A 19,404-nucleotide genomic window follows, 5' to 3' on the forward strand; every position below is an offset into this window, starting at 1 on the left:
CCTTATGAACAGGTTGAATGGCAAATAAACATCACGGTGGGCCCTAGGAAGGTTTCAAAGGGGGCGTCATTATCGCCATTGCCTCCTGCCGTGTGGGGTACTTGAGCCTTGGATCTGCCTCCTTTTTGGGCTCATGCCCTAAAATGATAGGTTAAGGGGGTGTTTGGCGCATGGTATTAGATGGTATTAGGTGGGATAGAATTGCATTTGGTCCCGTGAAATCCAACATCCAAGGAGGATGAGAAAGGTTGGAATTAGGTGCGATGGAATTACATTCGGTCCCATGGAATTGTATTTGGTCCCACGCAGGATTTTTGTGGATTTTGAAATCCTCTACACATGTGGGCCCCACATTGATGCATGTGTTTATCCATGCTGCCCATTCATATACACCGTTTACACGTGACATTCTGGTTGGTTATATATGTGTACAAGTGAGGGACATCTGTTGTGAATTTGGTCAGTTAATTACAATTCCATGGTCCACCAAACAGCATTTTGCTTAATCCACTGTTTTTCCGTAGCAAGAATTTTATCCCAAACATGGGATTGCATGGCTAAAATAATTTGGTATTTCCAGACATGCAATCATTGTGCAATAATGATGTTAATCCTGTCTATTACAATTCAATACCATTTTATTCCACGGACCAAGCACGCCCTAAAATGGATGGATGGCGTGGATAATACACACATCACAATTGGGCCCTACAGAACCCCTGGGTAGGATGCTATATGCTTCCCCAAAATGGCCCATATGATGGGATCTCGCTGACCCCTGTAGATAGGCCCATGCACCAAAAATCCCCTAACTGGAAGATCCTACCAATAGAATAATTGGCCTTTCTACTGTTGGAATGTCAACTGTTCCCTTATTTTCGTTCTTAACCATTTCTTTGTTGCGCCATCAATTGAAGGGTTAGATCTTTTGGTCCACGGGCTATCCAGCATAGTGAGGCCCACCATGTTAACGGTTCTGATCACTGAGCCATAGGACCTACTTGTATAAACCGAAAGCCTGAGGGGTACTAAAAAAACATTTGGTAAAGGAGCATCGAATAGTAACTCCTGTATTTTGAAGAAATCATTTTTGAAAAACTTACTCTGGCATTGTGATAGATGATATGCAAGCACTTACAAATTGCTTAGAACCAGAATTTCACGTTTATTAGATTAGCTGACTATCAGATTGGTGGACAGCTCTTTTCTTGGATGGGTAAAAATGAAACTATCACTGGAAGTGGATTAGGTGCAGTCCCAGTGACTGCAGGAACTTCCTGTGATGGAAGCTAGGTGGGGCCCATCGTAATGTTTGTGAGAAATCCAACCCGTCCCATTCTGCAAGATCATGTTAGAACATGGGCCCAAAAATGATATGGGCCGAAAACTCCAGTAGGCTGCATGCATGACAGGAAACAGTGAGGATTGATGGAGAGGATTGAATGTCCATCGTTGAAACAATCCCTAGGAATGACTTCAGGGCCCGTTTGGCCGGGTGGATTGGAAGGGATTGAATGGTATTAGGGTGGATGGCATGGATTTCTAGGTAATGATGGTGTTGTCAGTGGATTGTCTTAAGATCCATGGGATTGCTATATTGAGTCCGTTTGGCATGCCTGGCCAATCCCAGGATTAAACCTTCCCATCCCTTCCAATCCCTCAAACCAAACATGTCCCAGGCAAATTTGAACGGATTAGGGTGGATTGGATGGGATTTAAAGGTAATGATGGTGTTGTCAGTGGATTGTCTTAAGATCCATGGGATTGGGATCAGATCACCTAGTCTGTTTGGCACGCCCGGCCAATCCCGGGATTTAACTTCCAATCCCTTCCAATCCGCCTGGCCAAACGGGCCCTTATGAAACAAAACCCATGGATAAGAGGTTAGCTGATTTTGTGACTGACACAGCGACATCTACAATTTCTTAGTGCCTGTGTATAAAGGGTAGTACGCAGCCAGAGTATGAAACAAAACCCAAGCGTTAAGCGGAGGAATGCTAGTCTTGATGCATGTGGCATCTTTGCATGATCCCAGACTCTCATCAGGTGGGCCCCACCATGGGAATGAGGTTGGTTGGACAATCCTTACTGCTGAAATTGAGCATTGAATGTGTACTTGTGGTTAGAATTTTTCGACAGTCCAGTTTTTCCTCAAATCGAGCGGTGAGGATTGTTTTACCGGCCTGGTACGTTCATTCAGGACACACCTGATCTGTGGCTAGCAGCCTCTACAGATGTGCCCTGTTGACACGTGTGACACACATTTTTAGAGAAGTAAGCAGTGCTATAGCCCGTGTATCAGGTGTTAGACTGCCCACACGTGCAAACCTAGAATGTCTGTAGGATATCCGAGCGTATATCAGGTGGGGCTGACTATGTAGATAATGTGGCCAAATGATGAGGCCAGCAGGTTTTCGGTACGCATCTAGGGCTAATTTGGACAGGATCTTTTGGGGCCACAATGCATATGGGCCATAGCTCAAATTGAAGTCTTGGTTCCCTTTTCATTCCTCGGAGGATTTTCTATCTTCCATTTGTGGGTCACTGGTTCAAGGGACGAGATTGTCTAACCGATGTGATTTTTGCTATGGCTCATCTGAACCGTGGTTTACTGGATCGACGGCCCGTGATGAGCTGGGCTGGCTGGGAGCACCCCAGCGCTAATGCAGCCCCGCTTTGCCGGAACCTTGATGCCCCTGGGTCGAATCCGCATGGTCCTCAAACTAGTGGGCTCCATTTAAGATGTCATTTGTTGGAATTCAATATGAACTCGGATCACACGTGTAGTGAATGACCCAATTTTGATTACTTATGTACTGATTGTATGTGTGCGAGTATGTATCTGCTAAATGTGCCGGAGTCATATTCGACTTAAACTTAACCGAACGCCTCATGACCTCAAGTGGATTAGGATCAAATCTTTTATTACTCAAGCCATTGATTAACAAGAAAGCAAAGCTGACAATTTGTGAAGATAAACATGAAATATAAGGCCAAATGTCGATTTTGTTAAACTAAATATGAATGCAATATAATTAATAGAAAAGTAAATAAAGTAGAACTTATTCATGGTGGTTCGTCCATGTAAATGGCCAAGGATTATTGATGGTCCCTTAGACCTGGATGGTCTTGTGATGGTCGTCTAAAATTTGAGGGTTGTGAGATAGCCATGGTTTAGCCAACAGGCTGTGGCTAAGGGAATCACTTAATAAGGACTTAGGGATTGAGTGTCCAATGACATGATCGTGGACGAAATTAAACTAATTTTAACTTGTGGCAGCGATGCGCTGGAGAAAAGTGAAGATACTAAATTAAGCTATGTTAATCGATCTAGATTACTGCAACATAATATTAGATAGAAGTGACTAAAATAGGCTAAGCAAAGGTAAGGTAGGCGTCTTTGTGGAACAAAAATATTTGATAGATAGAGTTGAGTTGAAATAGATGTTTGTTTTTTTTGATTGGATTGGCAAATGCCTGAAGACACTTCATTTGCTTTTGGGATCAATGGTTGTTTGATCAGTTAGCGGCCTTGGCTCAATATGTTTATATTTTGAGAGCGGGTTAGTCAACTATTACGTTGCTATGTGTGCTTATGTTTCTGTTTCAATACAACTTTCTCTTCTTGGTACACCACTTGGGGGTCTACGGTTGTGTGGCCAATTAAATTCGCTCACGTGTCATTGGATATCATCACCTTATCTTTATGATGGGTTATGCGTGCTTTCGCTTTCTGGGTGTTTTGTATGTATAGCATGTATCTTCTTGCCATGTGTAGGGGTGTACACCGAGTCGAATCGAGTCGAGCTGGCCTCAGCTTGACTCGGCTCAGCTTGGCTCGATCAGCAGCTCGGGCCAGTTTGAGCCAAAATCGAGCCTCTGCGGCATTTTCACAAACACATGCTATGCACTTTCAATTTCTCACTGTGTAAAACAACAATTGCTGTTTACAAGTATTTTCATCAAACACTTTCTAGGCAACATCAAAATCAAGAAAAAATGATATTTGTTTCATATACATACCTTCCTTGCCACTAGCCGACACTTCGTTGAGTCATTTCATCGAACACTTGGTGAACAACATCAATATCAAAGTAACCGAGTCATCGAACTAGTTTGATCCAAGTTCAATTTGAGTTGGGGTTCGATCTAAGTCGAGTCAAGCTCGAGCAAGCTCGAACTCAGTTCGAAATTTTTTCGAACTTAAAAAAAATCAGCTCAACTCAGCTCGAACTCAGCTTCGAACCGAGTACAATCAAGCTTTTTCGAGTCGAGTCGAGTCGAGTCGAGTCGAGTGAGCTAACTGGGCTAACTCAATTCGTGTACGCCCCTGGCCATATGTCATAGGAAAGATGACTACCTTAGGATTTCGGTCATGTGTATGTCTTTGAGTGCTATGCTATTCATGACATAACACGTCTTTAACAAAAATGTATTTCGTATTCTCATGATTTTTTTCAATTTCTCTCTGCAATTTGTAAGTACTATTTTGTATTTCCATACAAGTGTACCGACTAGTGGTGACATCTTATTTGCTAGAGCTGGCGTCCATTATAAATAGTAACATGGCCTAAAAATCAAATCCATCCATCATCTTAACAATCTCATTTCATCTTCTGAAATTATATAGTAGACCATTGAATATCGATGGTGGGACCTTGTAGTTGGACAACCCAAATGGCCTCTTCGGTTATAGTCCACTGGTCAAAACCCGTTGTCCAATCATTAATGTGCTTTTGGTTGGCAATGAACTAATTAAGGAAAATATTAAAGTTAGTTTTAATCCTCATCGAGTCATCGTCTTAGCTTTAATTCCTCCTCATCTCTCATTATTTATAGAATTTAAAGTAATATTATAGCCTTTGGGACTACCCAATCCATTTGTACCTATGTTATCACATTCTCTTGTGCTGGAGATAGGTATTAATCATGGTTGGCTTGAAAAAGAAAAATCATATAATTGAAGTCTAGAAAATGATTTAGTAAAAAGACTAACCAATTAATCTTGAGAGATGTGGGGTGTAAAAGATGCCAAAAGTGATCTTTTCCTAGACAAAATTATAATGTACTTCTGTATGCTTTGTTCACTAGTGAAATATTCGGTTGAAGGTAATATGTATGTTGGCTTGATGGTCGCAAAACAATCAAATTAGAAATTACATGAAAAATCAAGGTTAGGGAGGAGATCATATACAAACAACCTCACTAGTTCTCTGTTCCATGGACTAGTTGATGTAGAGCGGGTCGCGGACAGTTTCATGGCCAAGATGGATCAGAAAAGTCTCGGTTGACGATAGAAGTGATTAGGCGTATCCACAATCCGAAATGAGTTATTCGGCATAAAATATATGATTTTGGGGTATAACGAGCTACTTTATCAGCCACGCTGGTTTGCGCAAGACGGATTTGTGAAATACCCTTGGATTGACGGTTGTTTCCTTATTTTAATTCCATTTTTACTATAAATAGTAAGTTTTAGTTTGGTTATAACTCTTCATCTGTTGGGCTTTAGGAGTTGTGTCTAACATGAAAAGGGCTTAGAATAATTAGGAGAATAGCTTGGTGAAGCCAAATAGGATACTTACTATTTTTGACCGAAAACCTTGCGCACTAATAGACATTATGACCATCTATAAATAGTAAGTTTATAGTAAGTTGCGAATTCTAGGAGTTTTAGTTGTAGTTTGCTTCTGATTTCTCTCCCATTGCTTGCTACCCCTATTTAAAGGGTTGTGAACTCATTTATTTAATTCATTAATCAATTTCAAATTTTATAGAATTTATTTTCTATTTTGCTTGCTTTCTTTCTCATGGATTCGAGAAGCCTCTGCGAGGAGTCCAGAAAAGTTCCGCGGATTTGGAATAATTATCCTTGAGGAAGATGGTGCTCGACCTCATCACGTTCATCCCTGCGTCATTAGTACTCCAGTTTAGAGGAACAACGGGTAACTATAGGCTATGTATTGCTTTTTTAGGAGACAACATTGCCGTACCGCTAACAGATGTGCAAAAACCCAATGCGAAGTGTCATTCGTCATTCGGGTCAGCCTAATCAGCATCATAATAAGCATGGATGTTAAGATGGCTATGAGCAGTATAAAGAATACCCTTTCTCAGTGCAGCTTCATGTGCCGGAGAATGCGAAACACAACATCAAGGTGGTGGGAGCATGAATTCTTCGTGAACTAACTCACTACACTGACGACATAAGCAATGTTAAGATGAGATAGTTATTTGCCTACTTAGATGTCGATATTGCTTAGGGTCAGAAAGCGGCTTAGATTGCACTGTGAAGGATTTAAAATTAACTTCAATAGGAGATTCCGCAAGTTGAGAATCAATTAAATAGGTGAGCTCTGATAATTCAAGTGCATGCTTTCATCAAGAAACGAAGATGCCTTTTGATGAAAGGGCAACCTCAATACTAAGAAAATAATGAAGAGGTCATAAATCTTTGATCTCAAAATTCCATTTTATAAACAACTTCAGTCAAGAAATGTCACTTTCATTATTTCTTGTGAGAAGTACATCATCCACATATCCTAGAAGAATAGTAGTAGTGGCACCGGTTGTTTTACAAAAAAACATAATGATTAGAGGAACATTATCAAAAGCCAATCTAGAGCATAATGTAGCTGAACTACTTCAACTAGGCACAAAGTAATGGTTTGAAGCTATAAAGAGATTTCTTTAGGTGGAAAACTTTCCTCGGAGGATCCTAATATTAAAAACCAGGAGGAGGACATATATAGATTTCTTTATGAAAATCCTTGTGAAAAAAAAAAAAGCATTTTTTTTAGACATTTAACTGATAAAGTAGCCAATGATAATTAGTTGCAATAGAGAGAAAAACTCACACCAAATTAAATTTGCAACTAACGAAAATTTTTCATGATAATTGACACCAAAATATTATGTGAATCCTTTAATAATCAAGTGTGCTTTATAGTGAGTAACATAACCATCCAGGTTATACTTGTCAGTATAAACCCACTTGCACCTAACAACATGATGACCATCGGGAAGATCAACCAAGTCCTAGGTACCTTGCTTTTTAAGGGTTGTCATCTCCTTAATCATAATCGTTTTCCATCGAATGAACTTCAATGCATCAACAACCTTGATAGGAATTGAAATGGAGAAAATGCTAGAAAGAAAGGCATGAAAAGAAGGAGAAACAAATTGACGCGGGGATAAGCGTGATGAGGTCGATCACCGTCTTCCTCAAGGATAACTGCTCCCAAATCCATGAGCTTCTTTGGATTCTTCACAGAGACTTCTTGAACCCACGAGGAAAAAGCAAGGAAAATAGAAAATAAATTCTGTAAAATTCATAATTTTGATTGATTATTCACTAATGTGTTTCCTTACACCATTAATAGAGAAAAGAATAAACCAAAATTCGTAATTACCAAAAATAGAAAAATTCTAACTCTAATGAAAATCCTAATTCTAATAAAACTCTTCTAAAGCCTAATTTCTAAAAATAAAAATTCTATATAAACTTTTGCTAGAAGAGTCCTAACATAATTACAAGTTAGTTCTAAAAAGGAAGAAAATCTAAAACTCTAGAAATAGAAAAATATTAAAAATTTTGGAATTACTAAAATAGTAAATTTTTCCTAAAAAATCGTTTTTTAGCTGAAAGTGCATGTTTTCTGATGAAATGGATAGATGCGACCCACCATGTGGGTCGGTTCACCTCGGATGGCCCATTTCACTAAAGATTGATAGGTTGTGCACCCCGTAACTATACCCGAATCAAAAGTTATTATCAATTTACGATCCACCTTCTTTTGGCCCAACCATGCTAGGAGTGTATCTGTGATATGTACTACATCACAAATGTTTGAAAGATAATTACTTATAGCATAAGGAGACTTAGTTCGATACCATGACGAGGGAATAATGGTGTAGTTCACCTTGCGAACAACAATGAGAAGATCAAAGGCTGTGCCAAAATCCACAACTAGCAATGGAAGAGATGGATTTTGAGCGGCATCTATCAAATTTTCTTGTTGGTAAACAAATCATTGACAATAGAAAGAGGAATAAGAATCGATTGAGAGACATTTTTGTTTGTCCCAAAATAAGGATTGTCTTCGAAAAAGGCAACAGTTTGAGATACATATCAATGTTCGAGGAATACACTACTTTCCGAGTGACTAAGAGGAACGTTTATCAAAGGTGCAAGTTGGTGGACAAAATAAATACCTTAAAAAACTCATGGTCATGATAAAAGAAACAGAGGAGAATGAGTCTATAAAAAGCTGAGAAAACACTACTTTCCGAGTGACTAAGACGTCATTCGGTTCATAGGTATGTAATAATAAGGACTGCTTCAACTTAATAGATCGATGGCACTACCATTTTACTTAAGAGTGAGTGACCTCTAACAAGTGTTGATTTTTGCATTTGGCAACACCATTTTTATTGTAGTTTGTAAATGCAAAACGTATATTTAAAGTTCTTGACAAACATATTCCTTTGCATTATTTGACCAAAACCTTTTAACCATAATGCCAAACTGTGTTTGAACATATTTGATAAAGTTTTGTACAATGAAGGGCACATCAATTCTATTTTTCATTAAAAATAACCATATGAAATATGAATAGTCATTAATAAAGGAGATAAAATAACCATGCCCAGACATAGATGAAATGGGAGCATGGTTCCTATACATTGGAATGAATTATATGTAAAAGGCTTAATATATTTGGTATCACTAATAGGGAATGAAGTCCTAATATATTTATATAATTGATGAATCTCATGTGATAAAGTAGCTAAATATCTATATCTATATATAAAAAAAAAACTATGGAGTGCATTAATTAACATATGCCTTAGGCGAGCATGCCATTGGTGAAGTTGGTCATCTTTATTCATCCAAGTCAAGGAGATGCATCCCTCCATTCTCCCGTCTATTGTTAATCCTTTGCTTGGTCTGCAAATCTTGAATCACACAAAAAGATGAAAAAGGTGACAGAACAACAGAATTGCTTGGTTAAAGCACTAAACGAAAGTAAATTAAAAGAAAATAATAGAACATGAAGTGCCAAGAGCAAAGTAAGTGAAGAATAAATTCCCTTGCTAGTTAGTCATAGATCAGTGGCTTCAGAATCAATGACTTATGACCTTCCTTAAAAGAAGTCGGTACAAACGGTTTGCAACAATACCTGAAGTGTCCCCGGTTATTCTAACATTTATGGTAAGCTATGTAGTCTAAAATTTGACTTTCGAAGTCGGGACAAACGGTTTGCAACAATACTTGAAATGTCCCCAGTTATTCCAACATTTATGGTAAGCTATGTAGTCTAAAAATTGACCTTCAAAGTCGGGACAAATAGTTTGCTACAATAGTTGAAGTGTCCCCAGTTATTCCAACATTTATGGTAAGCTATGTAGTCTAAAAATCCTGTAACCAAGCTCAAGCATTGGTTTTAGTTCAATAGTAATGTTCTTTCCCATAATGATAGTAGCATAAGCTGCCTGTTGGGGCTTAGGTTTGAGTAAAAGATGATGATGCAAATCATAACAGAAGTCCTTAATACGTTGAGACCGCCTATGATGTGTGCACGCCAAGCTTTTCAGATTAGTGGTATATGTATGAACTTGATTAGAACAGTTAGTTGTCTATCATTTTATAGGATATCCATCCCGACTTGGTTTGGCTCCTATAAAGGTAGACTTTTTCTAGAGTAGATGATTGAAAGGTCATCACAGAAGTACATCAAATCACTTCTACACGAGTATAATTATAAACAATTTTAAGAGGAAGTATTGAATGTTGGGGATTGGGCTGCAGAATCACACAGAGATGGATCTAGGATAACAATACAAGAGTACCAAGCAAACACAAGAAAGCATAAAGATTTAACGTGGAAAACCCTTTCGGGAAAAAACCATGGCACAAAGCGACAGAAATCCACTATGAAAGCATAAATTACAAAGAGAGGAGACTTACTCGAACAACCTCGAATCTCACCCTTGCTATACCCTTTGAAAACCCTAGAACCCTTTTAGAAACCCTTAGAATACCTTTAGAAAGCCCTAGAATACCTTAGAATGGCCATAGAGACTTCTATTTATACGTACATCCTTAGAAACCGCTTCAAATTTACACAATCCGCACATAATCTGCGTAACCCTCGACTAGTCGAGCCAGAGCTTCAACTGGTTGAAGGACCCTTTGACTAGTCAAAGATTTTAGGAATTTTAAATACATTGTTGCTGAACTTCGAGCTAAAATTTCTCAGGGCTAATCGAAGACATCCAAATTTAAGACGTCTTTTTAACAACGATCTCCACCATGTATTCAATCTTCAAACATGTAGCTTCTTGACCTCTTCTCTTATCTTTGCATCACATCATAACTTTAATCAATGCTTCTCGTATATACTCTGTCCTTCTTTTACGCCATCGCCAAGCCCATAGAAGTTGCACAAAACTTGAACTTCTCTGTAGAAACGACTTTGGTGAGCATGTTTACCGGATTCACACTAGTGTGAATTTTCTCCAGTATTATGTCTCATTCCTCAAGCACCTGTCGGATAAAATGGTGACAAACATTAAAGTGTGTGACTTGCGAGCTTTTATCGGCAATTGCGTGCGACCCCGAGTCGTATCCCGTATTCTAGAGTCGGCTCAACCCGAGACTTGTACCAGTGCGACTGCATCGTCGCCGCAGTTCCGATGCCACGTCTCGCGTGCCGAGGCGATACCCAGGCCAAGAGATGTGGGCCCGCATTCGGTTCGAGGAAACGCCGTGCATTACGAATTTCGAGAGAATCTCTACGACACGTCACATCAATCAATCAATGTACAAGTCAAGTACCTATCCCATCACACCCATCACTCACCCATACCTCTTTCTTCACCAAGTCAACAATACCCATGCCTAACCATCCCTTTTTACCAAAAGTCAAAAGAAACCATACCCTCCATCCCATCTCCCTTACAACAACCCATTTTCTCTCTCTCATTTTTTTCACTCCTTCCCAAGCACCAAGGGAGCATCCAACGTCCAAGCAAGAGAGCTCCATGAGAGAAGCTTTGTGTAGCCCACTCCCTACCACTCAATCCGACCCTTCAGAGCCGATCTCAACCGTTAAAATCCACCCCTTGTAGCTCTAGATTGCATCATTAGAAGGAGGAGTCCAAGAAGATCAAAGGTGGGTGATCCACCATTGATTTCAATTTTTTTAGGGCCTACTTGTTGTGGGACCCACTTGATGTATGCATTGTATTGGGAGGGTCCAATAGTGGCGGGGTCCCTCCCCTTTACGTTTTTCTCTCTCTCTCCCTTATGATGGTGTGGGCTCCACCAATATATGTGTTATACCTCCTCTGCGGATGGTGTGACCCGCCATATTGCATGTGATGACCCTCACCATCCACCGTTGGGGCGGTGGGAATCCCACCCGCAGCTACCCTGGTCCGTAGCTCAAGTGGTAGGCTAAGTGAAAGATACCTCGTATCAACGCTGAGGTCTTGGTTTTGACCCCTACTGGAGGTGGCTAATAGTGTATTGTGTGTATCGTCAGCCATTTAGCCCCACGTGTGACCCACTTGAGCAACGGATTGGCTGGTGGCCGTCGGTTTGTGGGCCCCACCTTATCTGATGTATGAATTCTGCCCTCACCTCCATCAAGGACGGTGGGATCTCACATGGTTTGTATCTAGCACGCTGGACACTTGCTGGCATAACATTAATAAATATTAGTATTATAATATATAGTAAATATTAATATAATAATATACATAATATTATATGGTGGCCCCACGTGGGACCCACCGTGATATATGTACTCCACCTGCAGCGTCAGCAGCCGTGGGACCCACCTTTATCAGAGGTGATCTGCACCGTGGGCAGCCACTCCCTCCTTTCAGATATAATGTGTGTGTGTGTATATATAAAATACTATATTATATTATATTTGATTATATAATATATGATATTATATTATACAGTATAATGCATTTCAGGTGGGCCACGTGTGTGGGACCCACCTGACGAATGGTTTGGATGGAATATGTATAGCCGGTGGGCCACGTAGTGGTACTCATCTGGCTGAACGGATTGGTTGGTGTACCTTACACGTCAGTAATCTATGTGGGACCCACCACACGTGACGTATGGGTCTTATCCACACCGTCCATCCAAGGTGAAGACCCACCATTCTGCACGTGTTGTATCCCACCGTCCATCTGAGGACGTGGGATCCACCGTGATCTAAGCGTTTTATCCACACTACTGGCCCCCATGTGGGATCCGCCTGTTGATTGGAAGCAGGTTGGCTGCCGTACCTCACACCAGCATGCAGGTGGTATGATTGAAGTCAGTAAGCTCTGATGGGCCACACCTTGATGTATTTATTATATCCACATGGTCTATCCCGGAACGTGGGTCCCACCTTGATTACATGTATTTTATATTCACACCATCCATGAGCCAGGACGGTGGAATCCCTGTGATGTATGTGCTTTATTCACGCTGTCCATCCAGGCCGTCCATCTGGACGGTGGCCTGACCATACACACCTGCTGTATAGCTGCTGCCCCTTGGACGTCAGCAAGTTTTTGTGGGACCCACCTCTGATGTACTTTCTATCCACGCCATCCATCTGTATTCCATCAGCAAGTTCTGTGGGCCAATCATGAGGCATGTGTATATTCAGACCGTCCATCCATTGGACGTGGACCCCACCATGGCAAGGAGTGGGGCCCACCTTGAGTTCATGTGTTTTGCATCCACACCGTCTGTACATGGACGGTGCTGTGGGGCGCACCCTGTCTATGTGAGGCCTGCCTTGATGAACGTGTTGTATTCACACCGTCTGTCCATTTTGATGGACGTATGGCCCACCTTGATGCATGTATTTTAGCCACACCGTCCATCTATTTCAGCTGCACTGTACCCAGCCTTGTGGGACACTAGGATATAGGTGTTGTGCATCCATGCTATTCATTTGGTAGGCCCATTTGGAAGGTGGAGGCCCACTTGCTGGCCGTGCAGGGCCCACCCAATATGATGTAATTAGGCCCATTGATGCAGCCCACTGGAGGTTTATGAGGCCCGTTGGTGCGGCCCATTAATACGGCCCACTTGAGGTTTATGAAGCCCGTTGGTGCGGCCCATTGATGCGGCCCACTTGATGTATACGAGGCCCATTGTGATATATTTCCGGCCCATTTGGCAAGGCCCATTGTGATGTATTCAAGGCCCATGGTTGAGGCCCAGTGCGATGTATGTATGGCCCGTTAAATTGTGTATGAATCCCTTGTGTGGGTCATTCCTTGGGGGCAATGTCGGTTAAATGGCCACATTGTTGGGCAATGATGGTTTAATGTCCACATTATGACCTTCCCTTATGCCTTATTTGGCCGATCCCGATTGTCGTGACCGATTTGGCGACTCTGATTATCGATCGATCCGATTGTCGTGACCAATTTGCCGATTCTGATTATCGATTAATCCCGATTGTCGTGATCGATCGATCCCGATTACCGACTCCGATTACCTTGACCGATTTACCGATCTTGATTATCGATCAGTTCCGATTGTCGTGACCGATTTACCGACTCTGATTATCGATCAATCCCGATTGTCGTGACTGATTACCGACTCCGATTCTTTGTGACCGATTTGCGATTTTGATTATCGATCGATTGATTCTAATCGTCATGACGATTTCGATTATCGATCGATCCGATTGTCGACTCTAATTATCATGATCGATTGCTGATTCCGATTGATGTGACCACTTTGCTAATTATGATTACCAATCGATTTTGATTGTCGTGACCGATTGCCGATTCCGATTGTCGTGACCAATTTGCCGATTCTGATCATCGATCGATCCCGATTATCATGGTCGATTGCCGACTTCGATTGCCGTGACCGATTTGTCTATTCTGATTATCGATCGATCCCGATTGTCGTGACCGATTGTCGATTCTGATTGAGCGAGGCCGATTCTGATTGTCGAGGCCGATTTCAATTGTCGAGTCTGATTGTCGAGATCTATACAGTGTATATGCGACTCGTAGTTGAGGCCTATTGTGATGTATATTCAGCACATGTTTTAAGCCTAATGTGATGAATATGAGGTCTATGTGATGAGGCCTATTGTGATGCATTTAAGGGTTAGACGATGGAGCCCATTGTGATGTATGTTAGGCCCATGTGAAAGGCCCATCGTGATGTGTATTAAGCTCTTGAGTGAGGCCCATGATGTTATATATTAGGTCCTTGTGTGAGGCCATGAGTCCACTATATAATATGCTAGGCTCTATATGGGTCATTCCTTGGGGGCAATGTTGGTTAAATGCCCACATTGTCGAGATTAATTGTCGATGCCGGTTATTGATACTGATTATGAGTATATGACAACATAACATCATGATACATGTCCATACGCATCATCTGCATGTTTGTTATGGGATGTGGTTGACCATTGCATATGTCGTTGGGTAGATTGTTATGAGACTCCCTGATAGGCGGAGGTTATCTCACATGAGTGCACGGTATGCACAGGATTAATGCATGACTGTATTGTATGACTCATGCATCTTGCATTGTGTGCCCTAGCGACATTAAGGCCATAGCCTCCACAGGCATATCGTGGATGGCCAGATGGGACACCGAAAACGTTTGGTTCTAGCATACGGGCGCCATAGATGTCCCTAGGTGAAAATCTCTAAACCTCCGAGGCCAGAAGACGCCCCAACGTCGAGACCAGAGTGGAAACATGAGCGCCGAGTGCCGAATACCAGGAGGCCGCGTCTCCCATTGTGTCGTGGTCGATTGGGGGTGTGGCCTTACCCGCCCGAGGGTAGGGGCATTACTAGCGAGTTTGACCGGCTCGTGAATGGGTCCACTATCGACGTGCTTGGATAGGTATTGGCGGACTATTGGTCGGGCGGATAGTGAGGTTTCTTACGCTCACTTGGACCGGGAGAGAGACAGTGTCATTTGGAGTGTACTAAATTCCGGTGATGATCTCAGAGATGAACTGTACCGATATATGGATTTAGTGAACAGGAGTTGCATACTCATTCATGCATTCATTCATTCACTATCCACTCGGGTTGGTGGTGCGCGACTAGTTGTTACGTGTGCCTTTGCAATGGCCAGGATTTTAGTTGGGGCGCGCGACTAACCTGAGATCAGGAGTTTACCACATTGAGTCTGACTATCCAAATTTAGGTATGGGACTGGTTTGGATAGAAGTCCCTTGTGATGGACCCCATAGCCTGCGATACTACGTACTATTATCCCGACTTCACACTCCAGCATGGTCATTCCATTCGCACCGCATATTGCATTATATTCGCGACATACGACATTTTGGGTTACTGTGTTTCTGCATTTATATGGTCTAGATACGGCTGACGTATTTGTGAACACATAAGGAATTATACATTACATTGCATTCTCGACATTTGATATTTGGCTCTTTATGACTCCTCGTTTGCATAGCTATTATATATTGCGTATTCTGATATTGATTGGCTCATGGACTTGTCCGTATTTCCGCTTACTCTGTTATCGTATGATCTATGATCTTGTTAGTATTTCTGTTTACTCTGATAATTCCTGCTCTTGTCAGTATTTCTGCTTACTCAGATAATTCATGATCTTGCTAGTATCTCTACTTATTCCGACATTGTACGATTTACGGATTACCAGTATTTTCAGTTTGTATAATAATAGCATTGTATTGAATACTTGGCACTTACCTTGTGCACACACTTACACCACCCTCTAAGCTTTCTATAAGCTTATGCACGATAGATGCGTGCAGGTGATGTTAGGTTGCAGCAGAGTTGAGCTTGGAGCATGCAGCGATCCTCTGGAGCTTGATTTTCAATTTATGTATTTCCTTTTTCAGCATTGTACTCAAATGGTTATATTAGTGGATATGTGATAATGATGTTGCCTTTGTGAATTGGGTAATCTTGTGGTTATGCTTATTGCGAGTTAAATGTATATAAAAAAAAAATCCTCCTTGTAGAATCCCAGGATTGGAATCTGGCGTTGCACAAAACTTGAACTTCTCTGTAGAAACGACTTTGGTGAGCATGTCTGCCGGATTCACACTAGTGTGAATTTTCTCCAGTATTATGCCTCATTCCTCAAGCACCTGTCGGATAAAATGATGACAAACATTAAAGTGTTTAGTACATGAGTGATAAACAGAATTTTTAGCTAAATTAATAGCGCTCTCACTATCACAGTTAACCAACACGACTTCCTGCTGAAGTCCCAACTGATTTATCATGCCTCTTAACCAAATACCTTCTTTAAATGCTTCTATCACTACCATTTATTCTGCTTCGTTCGTGGAAAGAGCTACCACGTACTGAAGCTTCAATATCCAACTAATTGCTCCACCCGCTAGTACAAATGAGTAACTTGAAATTGATTTTTTAAAATCCACACTGCCTGCGTAATCTGAATCCACATAGCTTACTAACTTTGTCCCTGTTTTTTCAAAAGTTAAGACGTAGTCTTTTATACCTCGAATGTATCGAAGTAGCCATTTCACCACTTCTCAATATTGCTTACCGAGGTTTGACATGTATCTACTCACAACACCAACTACTTATGAAATATCTGATTTCGTATAGACCATGTCATACATTAAACTATCATTTGCATTCGAATAAAGTACATGAGACATAACCTGCTTTTTCTCAATTGATTTAAGACATTGTTCTGAGGAAAACTTGAAGTGAGCCGCGTGGGGAATGCTCACCGGCTTTCCCTAGTCCATCTCATACTTGATCAGCAACTTTTCAAGATATTCTTCCTGTGATAACCAAAGTCTGCTCTTATTCATGTCTCTATGAATATCTATGCCGAGAACCCTCTTTGAAGCCCCCAGATCTTTCATCTCGAATGTCCCTGATAACTGAGTCTTCAGTACATTGATTTCAGACATATCATGACTAACGATCAACATATCATCAACATACAATACTAGGATGATGAATTTATCATCACTCAGTGTCTTGTAATAGACACAGTGATCGTATTCACTCCGAGTAAATTTCTGACTAAACATGAAAGAATCAAATTTTTTATACGACTGCCTAGGCGACTATTTCAGGCCATACAATGACCTCATTAACCTGCAAACTTTTTTCTCTGCCCCTTTAATTTCATACCCTTCTGGTTGCTTTATGTAGATCTGCTCTTCCAATTCCCCGTGCAGGAATGCAGTCTTGACAACCATCTGTTCCAGCTCGAGATCGTATTGGGCAACTAGCGCCAACATAAATCTGATAGATACTTGCTTAACTACCATCGCGAATATCTCTGTAAAGTCAATTCCTTCTCTCTGAGCATACCCCTTCGCTATCAACCTTGCTTTGTATCTATCATGTTTTCTTTTGAATAACCACTTGCATTCGATTGCTTTTTGGCCCACTGGAAGATTCACCAACTCCCATGTTTAGTTTTTGTGCAACGAGTTCATCTCATCGTTCATAGTTGTCTTTCACTTTTCTGCATCAGGCTCATCAAGAGCATCCCGAATAGTTGACGGGTCCTCCTCATCTATAATGAGGGCATATGCGATATTAGAGTCATCCTTATATCTTACCGGTAACCTGTGATCACATAGTGGGTTTCTTCTCACAGGTGACTTGTAAGACCCGTATCTTAATTCGTACCATTTCGAAGATCCCGTGATCCTTCCTACCGAATTCCGGTGACCTGCGATTTGTAATCGGCATTTGCATGCCACCCTGAGTCGCACCTTGTCAATCTGAGTCAATTCAACCCGAGACTTGTACCCTAGCGACCACGTCATCACCGTGGTTCCAACACCTTGTCTCACGCACTAAGGCGATACCTAGGCCAGGAGATGTGGGCCTGCGTTCAGTTCGAGAAAACACCGCGTATTTGCAATTTTGAGAGAATCTCTACCCAATACATCTCATCAATGGTCAAGTACATGTCAAGTACACTTCACCTCACACCCCATCCCCAAGCAACCCCAAAAGTCAACAATCCCTTACACAACCCATCCCCGGGATGCATTTACGGCCCATTTGATAAGGCCTGTTGCGATAGGTTGGAGGCCCATGGGATGAGGCCCATTGTGATGTATCCGAGGCCTATGGGCACGGCCCATTGAGATGTATCTGAGGCCCATGGACGAGACTCAATATGATGTATTCAAGGCCCATGGGTTAGGTCCATTGTGATGTATTCGAGGTCCGTGGGCGTGGCCCATTGTGATACATTTAAGGCCCTTGTATGAAGCCCGATGTGATGTATGTGAGGCCCTTGAGTGAGGCCCAATATAATGTATGTGTGGTCGTTACGTTGTGTATGAATCCTTTATGTGGGCCACTCCTTGGGAGTAATGTTGGTTAGATGTTCACATTGATGGGCAATGATGGTTAGATGTCCTCATTGTGACTTTCCCTTAGGCCTTGTTAGGCTCATTCACATCATTCTCTAAGTGGGTTGACCCTAATTATTGAGACCCATTTACATGCTCCATCTATTCTCATTGGGCTATCCCAAGATGTTGGGCCCCCATTGGTCCTTAGTGGGATTACTTCTCTTATTTTTGGAGTCCATCTAGGACTCATTTGGGGCCCCTAGGGCATCTAGCAGGCCATGCAATAGTTTGGTGAAGGAACCCTTTCCGGATCCCTAAGATTGTGGTTAGGCCACTTAGGCCCAACCTTGATATTAGGGGAGTATATCATCATTATCATATAATATGTTTAGTATAGCTCCACGATCCATGCCCATACGCATCATATGTATGCTTAATATGAGGAGTGATTGATTATAGCACATGTCATTAGGTAGATTATTATGGTACTCCCTGATAGGGGGAGTTGCCCATATAAGTACGCAATACACGCAGGATTGGTGCATGACTGGATAATGTGATTCATGCATTTCGCATTGTGTGACATGATTACTGTACGCCTTAGCGACATCAGGGTCGTAGCCTCCACAGGCGTATCGTAGTTGGCAGGATTGGACATCGAAAATCTTGTTCCACATGGGGTGCTATAGATGTTCCTTGGTGAAATTTCCTAAACCCTTATGGTATCAGGAGGTTGCTCAAATGTCTAAACCGAGTGGATGTATAAGCGCCGAGTGTTGATTATCAGAAGGCCGCACTTTCCACTGTGTCGTGGTCAGTTGGAAAGGAGTCTGGCCTTACCCGCTCGAGAGGAGGGGGCAAAGCTAGGCTGAGTTTGACCAGCTCGAGGAATTGATCCGCTATCGACGAGCCGAGCCCGATATTGGCAGGCGGATAGTGAGGTCTCTTCCACTCACCTTATTGTACACGATGGGGCGGCAATCTGGTTTGAAGTGTACTAGACCATGGTGATATTCTAGAGTTGAGCTGTATTGATATG

The sequence above is a fragment of the Magnolia sinica genome, chromosome 8 (assembly GCF_029962835.1).
Source record: "Magnolia sinica isolate HGM2019 chromosome 8, MsV1, whole genome shotgun sequence".
NCBI lineage: Eukaryota > Viridiplantae > Streptophyta > Magnoliopsida > Magnoliales > Magnoliaceae > Magnolia > Magnolia sinica.